Here is a 20,243-nt window from a genome sequence, read left to right on the forward strand (position 1 = left end):
TGTTAGTTCAGTCGAAGTTTTGAGAACTTCAGTTACAAGAGACTGCTTATATACCACAAATCCAATTATTTGAAAAATAAAATTGCTAAGTAGATGGAAAGAGAAGCATCAAGATATCAACATACTGCCTTTCCTAAAAGGAGACAATTTTGCGAAATTAAAATCATGTTGGATGGCTAACTGGTATCATCCCAGTATGAGGTCCATGTATCTTTCTCTCCCTCAGGGACAAGCAAGTTGGAATTCGACCACCAAGAACCAAGAGAACCTTCTCACTTGACAATGTATGTATTCGACTTTCTTTTAAGACACTGCCAACCATGGCTCAAGTTAGTCATTGTCACCAACAGTTATAACTGCCAAAATACATTAAAGGTGGAGGCCCTCTGATAGGGTGGGTTTTAAGGCAATACATCAGCTGCTAGAGGACTGAGGCAAAGTAGGGCTTTTATGTTATCACTTAGTTCAAGTCAAGGCCATTTTACCAATTAGCATTCTCATCTCTCAATTACATTGCAAACTCTGCTGCAGACTTTTAAATTTCTTATCCCTTTCCTGATAATATGCTGAATATGTAAGTTAATTAGAGCTCCTTACCTCTTTATTAAATTTTTCGCCCTAGGGACATAACCTAATTACTGTATATAATTTCGCATATTTACAAAAAATTCTATGTGGTTCCCACCAACATAAATTTGATTAAATTTATCAAGTGTCACCTTTTACAAAATGGCTTAACTAGGTCAAAAATATATTTACACCTCATAATCCTCCAACAATTACTGCTTCCCATCAAGCTTAATCAACACCTATTTTCCCCAGACTCACCACTTACAGCTTTGCCTTCCTGAGAAATAACCTCAGTTAAGGCCTTTGTTCAAGATTTAAAACATTTAAGGGGCGCCTGGGTGGCGCAGTCGGTTAAGCGTCCGACTTCAGCCAGGTCACGATCTCGCGCTCCGTGAGTTCGAGCCCCGCGTCGGGCTCTGGGCTGATGGCTCAGAGCCTGGAGCCTGTTTCCAGTTCTGTGTCTCCCTCTCTCTCTGCCCCTCCCCCGCTCATGCTCTGTCTCTCTCTGTCCCAAAAATAAATAAATGTTGAAAAAAAAAATTTAAAAAAAAAAAAAAAAAAAAGATTTAAAACATTTAAGAAATAACAAAAAATTATTTACCGGGCCTTGAATAGCAATTTCAATTTAGCAACATTCTCTGCACATCATTTTCATTAATAGAAATTCATAACAACAAATAAGTCTTTGAGGTTCCCAAAGTGTTTAGAACAGGTAGAGACTTATACCATAATAAATTGTTTTTAAACAAGTACCAAAAATATAATAAATCAGAATGTGTGGTGTATATATGCCATGGAATATTATTCAGCCTTAAAAAGGAAGGAAATTCTGGGGTGCCTGGGCGGCTCAGTTGGTTGAGTGTCCAACTTCGGTTCAGGTCATGATCTCACAGTCCATGGGTTCGAGCCCTGCATCGGGCTCTGTGATGACAGCTTAGAGCCTGGAGCCTGCTTCAGATTCTGTGTCTCCCTCTCTCTCTGCCCCTCCCCCTCTTGTATTTTCTCTCTCTCTCTCTCTCTCTCTCTCTCTCAAAAATAAATAAACGTTAAAAAAAAAAAAGGAAGGAAATTCTGACACATGCTACAACACGGATGAACTTTGAGGACATTAAGTGAAATAAGCCAGTCACAAAAGGACAAATACTGTAGGATAGCACTTTTATGAGGCACTTAGAGTGGTCAAAATCATGGTCAGAAAGTGTAATAGTGGTTGTCAGGAGCTGGAGAGGAGGAGAGAACAGGAAGTTAGTGTTTAACAAGTATAGAGTTTCAGTTTTACAAGATGAAGAGATATGGGGCTGGACGGTGGGGATGGCTACATAACAATGTGCAAGTATTTATTTAATACCACTGAACTGTACACTTAAAAATGGTTAAGGTGGTAAATTTTATATTACTCGTATTTCAACACAACAGCAACAAAAGAAAATATGCCATTAAATTAATTCTCCCATTGTTATGTAATGGATGTAGGTAATCATCAACCTCCAAATACTAGACAGAAGATTCTTTATCACTGCTCCAGTGCAAAATATATAATCAACTAAGGGAAAAGCACACTTAATCCGATAGGCAGGTTCTCTAGATCTTTTACTTTCAAACAAATGCTAATTTTAATTTAAAAAAAAACTGTTCTACTTAAACAGGCAGATAAACATTTATCTCAACTATTTTCCCAATCTCTAGTTAAAAACACAGAACTATAAAGGTTGTAAATAAATGTTTCCTTTTATAGGAAATAACAAATGAAAGCTATCAACAAAACACTGGGGAAAAAAGTAAGCAGACTGGTTAAGTATAAAGGTTTCCATGCTTTTGTTTACTTCTGCTCACTCCTAAAACAAAACAACAAAGAATGGGGGAGGGGGGTGCTTAAAAAGCATACACACAGAAGATGTGGCATGGAGATATCAGGCATGGAGATGACAGCATCACAGTTCTGGAAGATGGAAAGCAGAAGAAACACATGAGTGAGGAGTGCAGAGCTGATATCCCAAGCCAGCCACAGGGCAAATCCAAAACAAAGCAAGTTCACCTGAACCAAAGAACCCAAGAAAGGTTAAGGAATGAGAGGTACCAGAACTCTCTCAACGTAGAATGGCAGATGGGGCTGAAAACAGGAGGATTATCTTAAGAGCCCACAGAAGAAGCAGTCAGACCCTACTCTGAGCCCTACACTCCTTTCCTAACCCCACTCAGGGCAGAACTGCCCTTCCTCTCTAATTTTACAGGACCGGACATTAATTTTTTTGAAACCATGAATCAGAAAACATGCTGGACTTCAGGGTGATTGGGTGGCTCATTTAGCTAGGCGTTTGATTCTTGCTTTCGACTTGAGTCATGATCTCATGGTTTGTGAGTTCGAGCCCTCAACAAAGCTCTGTGCTGACAGTGCAGAGCCTGATTCTCTCTGCCCCTCGGCCTCTCTCAAAAATAAACAAACATTAAAAAAAAAAAAAAAAAGCATGCTCAGGGCGCCTGAGTAGCTCAGTCAGTTAAGCATCTGACTTCGGCTCAGGTCATGATCTCGTGGTCCGTGAGTTCAAGCCCCACATCTGGCTCTGTGCTGACAGCTCACAACCTGGAGCCTTCTTCAGATTCTGTGTCTCCCTCTCTCTCTGCCTCTCCCCTGTTCACACTCTGTCTCTGTCTCCCTCTCAAAACTAAATAAACATTAAGAAATTAAAAAAAAAAAAGCATGCTGGACTTCAAGGATCAGATCCATATGAGGCACTCCGACTCCCATCTCCGAAGCCCCCTTCTTTACTTAGCTTGAAAAACACTGGCAGCCATGTTGGAGGCTTTCATCAAATGACTGGTGATCCCTTGGCTGTCCCATTCACACTTGAACATGAAGCACCAAAAAGACAGCAGAAACTCAGGTATATGAGTGAGGTTGGTTAACTGGTGGGGCTCACAGAGGGTCATCAGGAACAAGCTGCCCCCCCCCCCAATATTTTCAATTGAAAGAAACCTCAAGTGTCAGTATATAGAGGTTTGGCCCTCTGAGGACACTGAATTTTCCCCAGAGAAGCTTCTAAGAACCCTTGTCCTGCTGGGGACAAGTTTTCAATTCTTTATATGGTTAAGCGTATGTTTAATTTTCGGTAGGGGAATGGGTGAAACAGGTAAAAGAGATTAAGAGATACAAACTTCCAGTTATAAAATAAATCACAGGGATGAAAAGTACAGCATAGGAAATACAGTCAGTAACACTGTAATAAATCTATATGGTAACCTTGTATGTATATCTCATTTCACGAATGACATACAATGCTAAATATCTTCTCATATAATTCTTTGCCATTTGTGTATCTTTGATGAGAGGTCTCTTAAGGTCTTTGGTCCATTTTTTTAATAGGGTTGTTTTCTTACTGTTGAGATTTAAAAATTCTTTGTGTATTTTGAATAAGTCTTTCATCAGATGTGTCTTTTGCAAATATTTTCTTCTAGTCTGTGTCTTGTCTTCTAATTCTCTTGATAACTTTAGTTCTTTTTTTTGAAAAGCAATTTATATATGGAACTAATCTAATATTGAACAGTTAACACTTCCTTGATTTATTTTAAGGATGACTATTATTAACCAAATTCAGTTGTTTTGAGTAATGACTCCTGACATACTAACAATATTGCTTTCGTATTTATATAATGCTTATTTCTATTCATATAAATTACAAAATAGTAACCTCAAAAACTATTTTTTAAATGTTTCTTCATTTTTTAGAGAGAGAGCATGAGCAGGGGAGGGGCAGAGAGAAAGGGGGACAAAGGATCTGAGGCGGGCTCAGTACTGACAGCAACAAGCCTGATTGCGGGGCTCAAACTCACAAACTGCGAGATCATGACCTGAGCCAAAGTCAGATGCTTAACTGACTGAGCCACCCAGGCACCCTAACCTTAAAAACTACTAAAGAGTAATGGTGGGGGGGGGGGTGGCCCGGGGTGGTTCAGTCAAATATCCGACTCCTGATTTCGGTTCAAGTCATGATCTCGAGGTTCATGAGTTTGAGCCCCACATGGGGCTCCACACTGACAGTGCAGAGCCTGCTTGGGATTCTCTCTCCATCTCTCTCTCTGCCTCTCCCCTGATCATGAACACGTGCATGTGCTCTCTCTCAAATAAACTAAAAAAGAGAGATAATAGTATATTTTGTCTATAATTAAAAAAATAAATTACTGGGGCACCTGGGTGGCTCAGTTGGTTTGAGCAACTGACTTGATTTCGGCTCAGGTCGATTTCAGGGTCCTGGAATGGAGCCCCACATTGAGCTTTGTGCTGAGCATGGAGCCTGCTTAAGATTCTCTCTCTCGGGGGGCACCTGGGTGGCTCAGTTGGTGAACCATCCAACTCCAGCTCAGTCATTATCTCATGGTTCATGAGTTCAAGCCCCGCCCATGTCAGGCTCTGTGCTGACAGCTCAGAGCCTGGAGCCTGCTTTGGATTCTGTGTCTCCCTCCTTCTGTGCCCCAACACCACTCACGCTATCTCTGTCACAAATAAATAAATACTAAAAAAAAAAAAAAAAAAAAAAAAAGATTCTCTCGGGGCGCCTGAGTAACTCAGTCAGTTAAGCCTCCAACTCTTTTTATTTAAAAAAAAAAAAAAAATTTTTTTTTTTAACATTTTTATAGGGAGAGACAGAGCATGAACAGGGGAGGGTCAGAGAGAGGGAGACACAGAATCCGAAACAGGCTCCAGGCTCTGAGCCATCAGCACAGAGCCCGACACGGGGCTTAAACTCACGGACTGTGAGATCATGACCTGAGCCGAAGTCGGCCGCTTAACCGACTGAGCCACCCAGGCGCCCCGAGCCTCCAACTCTTGATTTCGGCTCAGATCATGATCTCAGGGTTCATGAGTTCTAGCCCTGCATTGGGCTCCGTGTTAACAGTGTGGAGCCTGCCTGGAATTCTCTCTCTCCTCCTCCACTGCTCTCCCTCTCTCAAAATAAATAAACTTAAAAACATAATAAAATGTTTAAAAATTAAACTCATGTTTACATGCAAGAATATGTAGGTCTGGGGAGCACTGAAATTAAAACTCACAATTTTATATTTACTTTTCCAGCTAACAGTGAAAGATCAAAGACAATCTTTTCTTGCCAGTCATTTTTTCTACAGCAAGTATTTTCACATTTTCCTCAACAAAGGTTTCAAAGGCAGATGTATAAGAAATGGGTAAAGATTAAATACTTCTTCACAGTAGATTGTCAGGTAATAAGTGTATAATAAATAAACAAAATTACAAAAATCACCATTTGCACCTATTATAGAATAAGTGACCCAAAATATCACCAGTGGATGATAAAAATCACTGGGTGAAAGTTTGCTGGCAAATGGAATATTTACACAATCTTCCCACAGATTACTTGTTAGTTACAGAGAAGTCTGGCAGTCAGAATCTTAACAAAGTGATCAAAGAAACATACCAACAATTGAAAAATTGACATTATATTTTTCTTGATGTGATGTAGTAGGAAGGACATATTACCTAGGTGGCTTTCCTGCTAAAACTATGTAACCTGAATGTAAGCATGAAGAAGCAATCAGATGAGCTTAGGCATTTTATAAAATAATGGGCTTGTAGCTTCAAAAATGTCAATCTTATGAAAGACAAAAATAAAAAAAAAGGATCAAGAACTGTTTCAGACTAAAGGCAATTAAAGAGGTTTAACAACTAAATGCAATGTTTGATTATGGACTTTTTTATTTTTTTATTTTTAATTTTTTAAATGTTTATTATTTTTGAGAGACAGAGAGAGGCAGCATGAGCCAGGGAGGAGCAGAGAGAGAGAGACACACACAGAATCCGAAGCAGGTCCCAGGCTCTGAGCTGTCAGCACAGAGCCTGATGTGGGGCTTGAACTCATGAACCCATGAGATCATGACCTGAGCAAAGTCAGCACTTAACCAACAGAGCCACCCAGGTGCCCCAATTATGGACTTTTAAAAAAGTTTCTATTAGAGGCACCTGGTTGGCTTACTTGGTAGAGCATGTCACTCTTGATCTCAGGATTTTAAGTTCAAATGTAGAGCTTGAGTGTAGAGATTCCTTAAAAATAAAATCTAATAAATAAATAAATAAATAGATAGATAGATAAATGAACAATATTGAAACAATTGGTAACATGTGAATACTGACCATATACTAGGTAACAGTACTGCATCAATGTTAAATTTCCTGGCTTTGATACAATTACACTTTGGTCAATCCTCTTGTTCTTCAGAAATACAAGTAACTTCGGGATAGAAGGAACATACTTAAAGATCATAAAAGCCATTTATGAAAAGCCCACAGCTAACATCATCCTCAACGGGGAAAAACTGAGAGCTTTTTCCCTGAGATCAGGAACACGACAGGGATGCCCACTCTCACCGCTGTTGTTTAACATAGTGCTGGAAGTTCTAGCATCCGCAATCAGACAACAAAAGGAAATCAAAGGCATCAAAATTGGCAAAGATGAAGTCAAGCTTTCGCTTTTTGCAGATGACATGATATTATACATGGAAAATCCGACAGACTCCACCAAAAGTCTGCTAGAACTGATACATGAATTCAGCAAAGTTGCAGGATACAAAATCAATGTACAGAAATCAGTTGCATTCTTATACACTAACAATGAAGTAACAGAAAGACAAATAAGGAAACTGATCCCATTCACAATTGCACCAAGAAGCATAAAATACCTAGGAATAAATCTAACCAAAGATGTAAAGGATCTGTATGCTGAAAACTATCGAAAGCTTATGAAGGTAATTGAAGAAGATTTAAAGAAATGGAAAGACATCCCTGCTCATGGATTGGAAGAATAAATATTGTCAAAATGTCAATACTACCCAAAGCTATCTACACATTCAATGCAATCCCAATCAAAATTGCACCAGCATTCTTCTCGAAACTAGAACAAGCAATCCTAAAATTCATATGGAACCACAAAAGGCCCCAAATAGCCAAAGTAATGTTGAAGAAGAAGACCAAAGCAGGAGGCATCACAATCCCAGACTTTAGCCTCTACTACAAAGCTGTCATCATCAAGACAGCATGGTATTGGCACAAAAACAGACACATAGACCAATGGAATAGAATAGAAACCCCAGAACTAGACCCACAAACGTATGGCCAACTCATCTTTGACAAAGCAGGAAAGAACATCCAATGGAAAAAAGACAGTCTCTTTAACAAATGGTGCTGGGAGAACTGGACAGCAACATGCAGAAGGTTGAAACTAGACCACTTTCTCACACCATTCACAAAAATCAACTCAAAATGGATAAAGGACCTGAATGTGAGACAGGAAACCATCAAAACCCTAGAGGAGAAAGCAGGAAAAGACCTCTCTGACCTCAGCTGTAGCAATCTCTTACTCGACACATCCCCAAAGGCAAGGGAATTAAAAGCAAAAGTGAATTACTGGGACCTTATGAAGATAAAAAGCTTCTGCACAGCAAAGGAAACAACCAACAAAACTAAAAGGCAACCAACGGAATGGGAAAAGATATTTGCAAATGACATATCGGACAAAGGGCTAGTCTCCAAAATCTATAAAGAGCTCACCAAACTCCACACCCGAAAAGCAAATAACCCAGTGAAGAAATGGGCAGAAAACATGAATAGACAGTTCTCTAAAGAAGACATCCGGATGGCCAACAGGCACATGAAAAGATGTTCAGCGTCGCTCCTTATCAGGGAAATACAAATCAAAACCACACTCAGATATCACCTCACGCCAGTCAGAGTGGCCAAAATGAACAAATCAGGAGACTCTAGATGCTGGAGAGGATGTGGAGAAACGGGAACCCTCTTGCACTGTTGGTGGGAATGCAAATTGGTGCAGCCACTCTGGAAAGCAGTGTGGAGGTTCCTCAGAAAATTAAAAATAGACCTACCCTACGACCCAGCAATAGCACTGCTAGGAATTTATCCAAGGGACACAGGAGTACTGATGCATAGGGGCACTTGTACCCCAATGTTCATAGCAGCACTCTCAACAATAGCCAAATTATGGAAAGAGCCTAAATGTCCATCAACTGATGAATGGATAAAGAAATTGTGGTTTATATACACTATGGAATACTACGTGGCAATGAGAAAAAATGAAATATGGCCTTTTGTAGCAACGTGGATGGAACTGGAGAGTGTGATGCTAAGTGAAATAAGCCATACAGAGAAAGACAGATACCATATGGTTTCACTCTTATGTGGATCCTGAGAAACTGAATAGGAACCCATGGGGGAAGGGGGAGGGGAAGGAAAAAGAAAAAAAAAAAAGAGAGGTTAGAGTGGGAGAGAGCCAAAGCAAAAGAGACTGTTGAGAACTGAGAGCAAACTGAGGGTTGATGGGGGGTGGGAGGGAGGAGAGGGTGGGTGATGGGTATTGAGGAGGGCACCTTTTGGGATGAGCACTGGGTGTTGTATGGAAACCAATTTGACAATAAATTTCATATATAAATAAAAAAATAAATAAATAAATAAACAAAAAAAAAAAAAAAAAAAGAAAGAAATACAAGTAACTTGGGGCGCCTGGGTGGCGCAGTCGGTTAAGCGTCCGACTTCAACCAGGTCACGATCTCACGGTCCATGAGTTCGAGCCCCGCGTCGGGCTCTGGACTGATGGCTCAGAGCCTGGAGCCTGTTTCCGATTCTGTGTCTCCCTCTCTTTCTGCCCCTCGCCCGTTCATGCTCTGTCTCTCTCTGTCCCAAAAATAAATAAACGTTGAAAAAAAAATAAATAAAAAAAAAAGAAATACAAGTAACTTTTCTCAGGGCCCAGCCAAAAAAAAAAAAAAAAAAAAAGGAAGGTGTCATATACTATTATATCATACAGTTTATGACACATAGATATATACTGTATGATAAGTAAAGCAATGTGGCAAAGAGTGAACAATGTGTGAATGTATGTGAAAAGTATATGAGAATTCACTGCAAAATTCTTATAATTTTTCTATTAATCAGATAGTTTTCAAAAAAAATTGTTTTCAACGTTTATTTATTTTTGGGACAGAGAGAGACAGAGCATGAACGGGGGAGGGGCAGAGAGAGAGGGAGACACAGAATCGGAAACAGGCTCCAGGCTCTGAACCATCAGCCCAGAGCCTGACGCGGGGCTCGAACTCCCGGACCGCGAGATCGTGACCTGGCTGAAGTCGGACGCTTAACCGACTGCGCCACCCAGGCGCCCCTCAAAAAATTTTTTTAATTAACAAATAAAATCCATTCTCATCAAATGGTCTATAACAGGGCAGAGAATTTAACTAGCTTTTGCCCAGTGTAAAATTTTCTAAAATTAGGTCTATCTCCTTGTGGGCCTATTTCAAACACAGTTTTTCAAACATCTGAAAGACTGCTCTAGCTGTACTTCCAAGATTCTGTCACAGAATATCCTTGCCTTGGAGTAAAGTAGGCAAAAAATTTAATGCACTGTGTCATGATAGATGTCAATTTAAAATCTCTCAGGCGAACATCCAACAAGGCGGCTTGAAATGATGTTGTTAGTCCTCCCTCCTGCTACGCATAAAAATGCAGATAAAAGATGACAATATAAAGGTTTTGACATACAACTGAATAAGAAAGATTGAGAAATCCCAGGTTCCAGAAAAGGGTAAGTCAACACAATAGATGTAAGGGGAAAAACTGATGTCAGGGAGCTGAGGCCTATGAGCAGCAAGGTCAGGTTCTTCTAATGAGTGTATCAGAACATGCATGGGCATGGAAGATAGGACCTCAATGTTACAGGCAGGTAGAAACCCAGTACCCTGCACAAAACTGCACAGCCAAGTGCTCATTGATCACAGAGGCCAGAAGAACCCTAAAAAAGCAATAAAGAGGTTTGTCATCTATCATAGCAAGGCTCAGAGGTAGGAAAGTCACTCTCAAAACTTCAAAAGCATAAGCCAGTAAATTACATGGACGTAAGATCCAGCATTATACATGCATAGTAAGGAAACAAAAAGCCAAGAAATTAATCTAAAAACTGGTTTAGAACCATTGTAACCCCTAGGAACAGGCAGAAGCAAGCCTGGGAGAAGCTTTCACAACCTTGGATTATCAAGAGCCTGCTGCCAGGCCACAACGCTCCCTCCCAACTTTTAGCTAGGTGAATTCATAATTAAAAATTGTATTTTTTTTCTCAACATTTATTTATTTTTGGGACAGAGAGAGACAGAGCATGAACGGGGGAGGGGCAGAGAGAGAGGGAGACACAGAATCCGAAACAGGCTCCAGGCTCTGAGCTGTCAGCCCAGAGCCCAACGCGGGGCTCGAACTCACGGACCGCGAGATCGTGACCTGGCTGAAGTCGGACGCTTAACCGACTGCGCCACCCAGGCACCCCCATAATTAAAAATTTTAAAGACTGGAGCACCTAGCTGGCTCAGTCGGAAGAGTATGTGACTCTTAATCTTGGGGCTGTGAGTTCAAGCCCCATGTTGGGAGTAGAGATTACAAAAAAACAAAACAAAACAAAACACCTTTTTAAAAATTATTAAAAAAATAAAAATTTACAGTCTGCACATGGAAATAAAACACCAAGAATGCAAAAGAACAAGACAATATAAGAAACTACATATCTGAAAGAGGAGAGTGTGCAAGTTGAAAGAAAATACACTTACTTGTGAATTTGGTAAACACATAAAAGAGAAAGCTTATGGGAGCTACAGAACGCTAAGGCCCAAATCATCAGGAGTCTGTGTGGGTATGAAAGAACCACAGTTGTAAAGATCTGGGTATAAGGTGCAAGGAAACGTAGTTTTGGAAAACTACAGAGTGTACAGTATTGGGAATGGAGAGTAGCTTTGAAGGACGGGGACACAGACCTGGAGCTTTTGAACTGGAGAAGCAGGGGTGATTTAGGATGTTGAGAAAGGCGATTGGGTGGGTTAAAAAAATTATTTCATAAGGTTTTTCTTAAAAATTGAGATGTACTGCATGTACCATAAAATTCACCATTTTGAAGTGTACAAATCAGTGCTTTTTAGTATATTCACAAGGACGCACAACCATCACATTTTCATGACACTAAAACGAAATCCCGTAGCCGTTATCACTCACTCTCTACTTCTCCCTCCTCTTCCCAGTCGCTGACAGGGAGCGCTAATGTGCTTTGTAGTTACGGAAGTGCTTATCCTGGACATTTCATATCAAGGAAATTATACAATATGTGGCCTTTTGTGACTTGTTTCTTTCACCTTAGCATAATGTTTTCAAGGTTCAATCTATGTTGTAGAAGGTCTCAGTATTTCATTCCTTTTAATGACTGAATAATATTCCATGGCTACACCACATTTGGTTTACTGATTCATCAGTTGATGAACATTTGAGCTGTCTCTACTTTTTAGCTATTATAAATAATACTGCTAAGAACATTCATGTACAAGTTTTTGTGTTAACATATGTTCTCAATTCTCTATATATACCTACAAAGGGAATTACTGGGTCATATGGTAATTCAACATTTAACTTTTTGAGAAACTGCCAAACTGTCTTCCAAAGCAGCCATACCATTTCACATTAGGTAACAGGTTGAATTTTTTTTTAATTTAACTTTATTTTTGAGAGAGACAGCAAGGGAGGGACAGATGGGGGCGGGGGGAGAGGATCAGAAGCGGGCTCCGTGCTGACAGCAAAGAGCCCAACACAGAGCTCGAACTGTGAGATCATGATCTGAGCCGAAGTCAGACACTTAACCAACTGAGCCACTCAGGTACCCTTAATAGGTTTAATTTTAGGATCAGCACACAGAACGAGCACAAAAGGGACAGAGATAACACGTATTACGTATAGGTCTTCTTTTCCTTTTTCTCCAAGTATTTCCTTGTTCTTCACAGTCCATCTCTGTTCCTCCTTTCCATTTTTACCCATAATATATATCCCAGATAAATTTATTATTGCTGTATTAATTTCTTTTTTCTTGGACCTAGAGCTTTATTGTTTTCAAATTTTTACTTAAATTCTAGTTACTTAACATACAGTGCAATATTAATTTCAGGAGTAGATTCAGTGATTTCTCACTTACGTACATACCCAGTGTTCATCCTAACAAATGCCCTCCTTAGTCCTCATCATCCTTCTAGCCCATCTCCCACCCACCTCTCTCCATTAACCCCTTAGTTTGTTCTCTATCTGTAAGAGTCTCTCATGGTGGGGCACTTGGGTGGCTCAGTTGGTTAAGCATCCAACTCTTGATTTCGGCTCAGGTCATTATCTCACAGTTTGTGGGATCGAGCCCCACACGGGCTCTGCGCTGACAGCATGGAGCCTGCTTGGGATTCTCTCCCTCCCTCTCTCTGTCTTCCCCTCCCACACTCACATGCTCCCTTGCTCTTTCTCTCAAAATAAATAAAAAAAACATTTAAAAAATCTTAAAGAAAAAAGTCTCTCATGGTTTACTTCCCTCACTTTCCCCCCTCCTTTTCGTTCATCTCTTTTGTTTGTTAAATTCCACATGAGTGAAATGATATGGTATTTGTCCTTCTCTGACTGACTTATTTCACTTAGCATAATACACTGTAGCTCCATCCACACTGTTGCAAATGGCAAGATTTCATTCTTTCTGATGACTAATATTCCAGTGTGTGTGTGTGTGTGTGTGTGTGTGTGTGTGTGTGATATCTTTATCCATTCATCAGTCAAAGGACATTTGAGTTCTCTCCATAGCTTGGCTATGTTTTAATTTTTTTTTTTAATTTACAAAAACAGTGGATATTTTTTTCCCTCAGAAAACAATTAAATGTAAAATTGTGTGACTTAAAGCTAATTTTTTAAGTTTCTATTGTGAAAAAATTTAAACATCACTATCTCCAATAATGTGGGATAAGGTCTGCCCTTAGCCTTTGCCAGAACCGCATTTAATTTCTCCCGGGAAGAAAATAATGTCACCCTAGCCCACAAATTGTCTCTATAATTTTTCATATATAATATCTGGCACATATTAAAATAAACTGGGCATTCATGGAGATAAACCCACATGACCAAAATCTAACAGATACAACATTAGAAATACACTAGAAATACATTAACAAAGTTATCAAGACAGAGACTTAAATATTACCATGCTTAATATGTTCAATTAAATAAAGCACAAAGTTGAGGATTTTGACAAAGAAATACTGCAAAAAAGAGCCAAGTAGAAATTCTAGAACTAAAAAACAAAAGAAAAAGCCCCCACTAAATTAAGGACTCAGTGGTTACTAGGAATTTATCCACAGGATACAGGAGTGCTGATTTGCAGGGGCACCTGTACCCTTATGTTTTTTTGTTTTTTTTTTTTTATTTTTTTTTTTAAATTTTTTTTCAACGTTTTTATTTATTTTTGGGACAGAGAGAGACAGAGCATGAACGAGGGAGGGGCAGAGAGAGAGGGAGACACAGAATCAGAAACAGGCTCCAGGCTCCGAGCCATCAGCCCAGAGCCTGACGCGGGGCTCGAACTCACGGACCGCGAGATCGTGACCTGGTTGAAGTCGGCCGCTTAACCGACTGCGCCACCCAGGCGCCCCTTTACCCTTATGTTTATAGCAGTGCTATGACAATAGCCAAATTATAGAAAGAGCCCAAATGTCCATCAAGGATGAATGAAGATGTGGTGTGTACATACACACACACACACACACACACACACACACACACACACACACACACTGGAATACTACTCACTGATGAAAAAGAATGAAATCTTGCCATTTGCAACAACATGGATGGAACTGGAGTGTATTATGCTAAGTGAAATAAGTCAGTCAGAGAAAGACATACCATATGTTTTCACTCCTATGTGGAATTTGAGAAATTTAACAGAAGACCATGGGGGAATGGAAGGAAGAAATAAGTTACAGAGAAAGAGTCAAACCATTAAGAGATGCTTTTTTTTTTCTTATTTTTTTCAATGTTTATTTATTTTTGAGAGACAGAGACACAATGTGAGCAGTAAAGGGGCAGAGAGAGAGATCTTAAGAGACTCTTAAATACAGAGAACAAACAGACTCTTAAGTGACGTTAAGAGACTCTTAAATACAGAGAACTGAGGGTTAATGGGAGTGGGGAGATGGCACGGGGTGGGGAGCAGGGAAAATGGGTGATGGGCATTGAGGAGGGCACTTTTTGGGAAGAGTACTGGGTGTTGTATGTAAGCAATGAATCACGGGAATCTACTCCTGAAGCCCAGAGTAAACTATGCACTATATGTTAGCTAACTTGACAATAAATTCTTTTTTTTAAAAAAAGGACTCAGTGGTTGAGTCTTTGGGCACCTGGCTGGCTCAATTGGTAGAGCATACAACCTTTGATCTCGAGGTTGTAAGTTTGAGGTTGGATGTAGAAATTACTTAAAAATAAAATCTGGTGGGGTGACTCAGTCGGTTAAGCATCTGACTTCGGCTCAGGTCATGATCCCATGGTTGGTGAGTTTGAGCCCCGCATCCATCTCTGTGCTGACAGCTCAGAGCCTGGAGCCTGCTTCAGATTCTGTGTCTCCCTCTCTGCACCCCCCCCCTCATACTCTGTGTCTCTGTCTCTTTCTCAAAAATAAATAAAACATTAAAGTAAATAAATTAATTAAATAATTAAATAAAATCTTTTTTTTTTTTTTTCAACGTTTATTTATTTTTGGGACAGAGAGAGACAGAGCATGAACGGGGGAGGGGCAGAGAGAGAGGGAGACACAGAATCGGAAACAGGCTCCAGGCTCCGAGCCATCAGCCCAGAGCCTGACGCGGGGCTCGAACTCACGGACCGCGAGATCGTGACCTGGCTGAAGTCGGACGCTTAACCGACTGCGCCACCCAGGCGCCCCTTAAATAAAATCTTTGAGGGGCACTTGGGTGGCTCAGTCGGATGAGCCTCCTGACTTGATTTTGTCTCAGGTCATGATCCTAGTTTTGTGGGATCAAGCCCTACATAGGCCTCCACATTGAGCGTGGAGTTTCCTTAAGATTTTCTCTCTCTCTCTCCCTCTCTCTCTGCCCCTCTCCCCTGCTTACACTCTCTCTCTAAAATTAAAAAAAATTTTTTTAATACAAAATAAAATAAAATATTGAAAAAAAACAAAGCAAAAGAACTCAATGGTTGGGTCTAACAGATGAGACCAGAAGAAGACAAAAATAGTGAACATGAATATAAGCCAAAAGAAAATATCAGGAATGAACTACAGAGAGGCAAAAGGATGGAAAATAAAGAAAAGTATATGACAGGCCCAGAATGACCATATACTTTTGGGATATTTTTGAAAGTGAAAGGGCACTATTTAAGGTGCTTTTTAATCATACCATGACAATAGGTACATAATGCGACATGAGGTTATCTGAGACATTGAGAACACAGGGAAAGGTCTAACATATGTGTAATTGGAGGCCCAGAGGGAGAGGGGAAAGAATAAGGGGAAGAAGCAAAATTAGGAAATGCATCCCTGAGAATTTTCATGTAAAGGGGTAAGGAAAAATAAAGTAGGTAGGTATGGTCTGGCCAGATTATTGGGGAATGAGGAAAGTGAGCAAAAAGAGACTCTAAAAGATTAGTAGGAAGTCAGTGCAGATTTTTCTTTGGATAAAGATTTAGGGACATTAATCTAAATACAGAGTCGTGGGGGATAAAGTAAAGGGACAAAAAGCAATGAGACCAGCTAGGAAGCTACTTCAGCAATCCAGACAGGGGTTGGTGATAACATCGGATTTAAGGTGATACAGGCAATAAAAGAAAAAAAAGGGCAAATAATTTCAAAGAAATAACTGAATAATTTGGCAAGAGATTATATAAATATGACTCTAGATGATATCTTTCGTCCTTAAAATTGGGAAAAGTTAACTAAAAAAATAATCTGTTTTCCAGTTGTTGTTCTTCTTTTTGAGAGGGGGGCACAAGTGAGCAAGGGGCAGAGAGAGAGAGAGGGAGACAGAAAGAATCCCATTAGGGGCAGAAAGGGAGAGAGAGAAGCTGGACTTACCAAAAGCTCGAACTCATGAACCGTGAGATCATGACCTGATGCTTAACTGACTGAGCCACCCAGTCACCCCTGTTTCCCAGTTTTTAACATGGAGTTTTTTAATATTTTGGATTCAGACTTAAAAGCTCAAGATGGCAAATCAAGAACAATAAAGAATAGATAAGTACAAGTACAAACAGAACAAAACAGTAATCTTCCCACTTTCCAGGCATTAGAGTTATTATTAAATTGTAGAGATCCTCTTTTCCATTTAGAAAGTTCTTTGCAGACAAATGATGAACAGAACAGAAAGGTTTAAACAACTGAAACAGTCTTCCTACCTAAAAGAGTTACAAAGAAAGTTTGGAAATAAAAAACAGAAATATACTCTGCTTAAACAAAAAGAAAAAAAAAGAGAAAGACAAAAGAAAGAAAAGTAAAAGAAAGGAGAAGTAATAATATTTATAACAGGATTCTGGGCCAAAAGTGATGAAATAAGATTAAAAGGGATATTGAGTAATGACAAAATACTCTCTGAAAATATAACAGCCATAAACCTTTAAAAAAATTTTTTTTAACGTTTATTTATTTTTGAGACAGAGAGAGACAGAGCATGAACAGGGGAGGGTCAGAGAGAGAGGGAAACACAGACTCTGAAACAGGCTCCAGGCTCTGAGCCGAAGTCGGCCGCCCAACCGACTGAGCCACCCAGGCGCCCCCAGCCATAAACCTTTATACATAAGCAATATAGTAATAAAATACATAAAGCAAAAGTTCTTAGAGATAGTAGGAGAGCTTGATAAAACCAAAACTGTACCTGAATATTCAACTTTTGACAGCTCAAGTAGATATAAACAAAAATGTAGAAGAACCGAATAATAAAACCAAGTCTATATGTATGTACTGGTATACAGGGCAAGTCACTCAATCCTTCTGTACCTTATATTTCTTTCTTATAAAATGTCAATAAGTGATACCTACCTCACAGGGTTGAGGATTAAATGAGATAGTTCCTATAAAGAGTACTTGCTACATATGAGACCCTCAATAAAGCTCTTGTTATCTAACTTAACCATTCACATTCTCTCAGGTTCAAGGAACATGATAAATTAATCATGCTTTTAACCGATAAAATAAATTTTCCAAGATGTTTTTGCCCATAATCCAATAAAACTAGAAATATACATGGGGCGCCTGGGTGGCTCAGTTGGTTAAACATTTGAGTTCAGCTCAGGTTATGATCTCTCAGTTCGTGGGTTCAAGCCCTGTATCAGGCTCTGTGCTGACAGCTCAGAGCCTGGAGCCTGCTTCAGATTCTATGTTTCCCTCTCTCTCTACCCCTCCCCTGCTTGTGCTCTCTCTCTCAAAAATAAATAAACATTAAAAAAAAGAAATATACAATAAGAAGTTAATCATGTATAAATTAAATCATGTACAAATAAACACTTAAATAAAAACCAATGTTACAATTACCTAGAAATTAACAAAATGGAAAATATCTGATGACAAAAAAGAGATACAGCAAAAGGAGAATTCAGAAGAAAATGTAGAGCATTAAGTAACTGTATAATTAAAAAGATTAAATTTAAGTATTCAATTTAAGAAACCAAAAGTAAAATAAACCAAAAGAAAAGGAAGGTGGGAATAATGATAAAAGCCATGCTTGATTAATTATTTATACCACAGAATAAATAAGGCCAAATATCTGGTTTCTTGCAAATTCCAACAGAAATAGATTCAGGAGTAAAAACACCCTTAAACTTATATTTAAAATAGGACAACTAAATCTCAATAAGTATTTCTCCGTATAATCTCTCTCCTAATGACCTAATAGTTCTGGGCAATACAGAAGAAATTGGAGGGGGCAGGGAACAAACAAACCTCAATATTAGAGAGAACATAAAATGATTTTTAACTCTGTATTTTTCACATTTGTATGAATCGAAAGTCAAAAGTGAAAACAGCCATTTTCCAAAGTAACAATATTAACACTTGTATAAATTCTTTATTTACCTTTATTTTACTAAGAAGCTACTACTGACTGATAGTCAACTGTGCGTTGTTAACGGAACTATTTTTCTAAGTATTGGTCCCCTTCTCTTGTAACCAAGGACATATAGGTGACACCACTAGGGCCAAACAAATATCCTGTAACACCTACACTGGCATTTAGAAGACTTTTTTAACGTTTATTTTTGGGACAGAGAGAGACAGAGCATGAACGGGGGAGGGGCAGAGAGAGAGGGAGACACAGAATCGGAAACAGGCTCCAGGCTCTGAGCCATCAGCCCAGAGCCCGACACGGGGCTCGAACTCACGGACCGCGAGATCGTGACCTGGCTGAAGTCGGACGCTTAACCGACGGCGCCACCCAGGCGCCCCTAGAAGATTTTTTTTAAATAAACTGGCCCACAGTTTACTCTACAGTTGAAAACAACTGATTCTTTAAAATTAATTTTAAACCTGTTTAATGATTTAAAATCTATTTTAAAGATTTAAAACCAATTTTACATTTCTGTAAGGATTTAAAATTCTTTTAAATTTAAAACCCAAACTCAAAGAAAAGTTTGTTGATGCTCCTTGCGCAGAGAGGACTAGATAGCCTCCTTTGCATTTCTTCCTGGCTGCACTGCCCTTATCCTATCAGGGACAACCTGCAGTTTTTACTGGTGTCCACAATTTGACTAAGAGGAAGCAAAGATGAGCAACTCCTACACCCTTTCCTCTATTGAACCCATGCTTGAAAAAATGGTGTCTTACTCAGTTCAACACCCCAAATTGGTGTTGAATTACTTCCAAGTAATCCACACATAAAACCCAGATAACCTTTGTTCAAGAATTTTTAGAAGAAAAAAAAAAGAATTTTTAGTAATGTATACATATTTGAAGACTCTCAAGTCAGCATACAAGCCAAAAAAGTCTTAAGGAATATGAGCTCATTCATTAGCTGAACAGGTTGCATTTCTTAGTGAGTCTCTACACATTTACTGCATTAAAAAATAAAAACAAAAAACTACGTTAAATAATAAAAGGTCATAACAATGAGGAATTTTTTAGGTGTACTCTTCATCCTCTAATCTAAGCAGCTCTCCAACCAGTGTTATGAATGCAATTATTCATCTCTTCTATAATAAAGTTTTAAAAAGAAAAGAAATATTTGGGGCGCCTGGGTGGCTCAGTTGGTTATGTGTCCGACTTCAGCTCAGGTCATGATCTCCTGGTTCGTGGGTTTGAGCCCCGCGTCCGGCTCTGTGCTGATGGCTCAGAACCTGGAGTCTGCTTCAGATTCTGTGTCTCCCTCTCTCTCTGCCCCTCCCCTGCTTGTGCTCTGTATCTCTCTCTCTCAAAAAACATTTAAAAAGTTTTAAAAGAAAAAGAAAAGAAATATTTAAAAGTGAAGTTTCAGGGGTTTTCAGGTATTGCCAAGGTTAACTTCTCTCCAGACAAATATTCCAAAACAAATACCTTTCACTCCCACTTGAGCAAAATATAAATGCAGAGTATTGGGGATGTACTTTATCAAGTGGGTGCAATAAATTCTACAGTGGGTACTTTTTTTGAGTAGTCAAAATTATCTTTATCTACTCATACAGTAGGACTTGGGACTCTGAAAGCTCAAAAGTTAATGTCTTCTTTTTGCATTTAGACTCTTGGCACCCTACTCTGAGTCATGGAGGTCATAAGCTAATAAGCTAATGCAGAGTGGATGGGAGCAGGAAAGACAATGGAAAAAACAGAACAAAACATTTCTTGCCTCCACCTCCA

General features: G+C 39.3%; 1 protein-coding gene across 9 annotated transcripts in view; it reads right to left on the minus strand.

The window, feature by feature from the left end:
• Positions 1 to 20,243, minus strand: part of ATG13 (autophagy related 13) — a 58,074-nt gene that overhangs the window by 35,734 nt on the left and 2,097 nt on the right. The window lies entirely within an intron of this gene.

Source organism: Herpailurus yagouaroundi, unplaced genomic scaffold, assembly GCF_014898765.1.
Source record: "Herpailurus yagouaroundi ecotype Mexico unplaced genomic scaffold, PumYag 187, whole genome shotgun sequence".
NCBI lineage: Eukaryota > Metazoa > Chordata > Mammalia > Carnivora > Felidae > Herpailurus > Herpailurus yagouaroundi.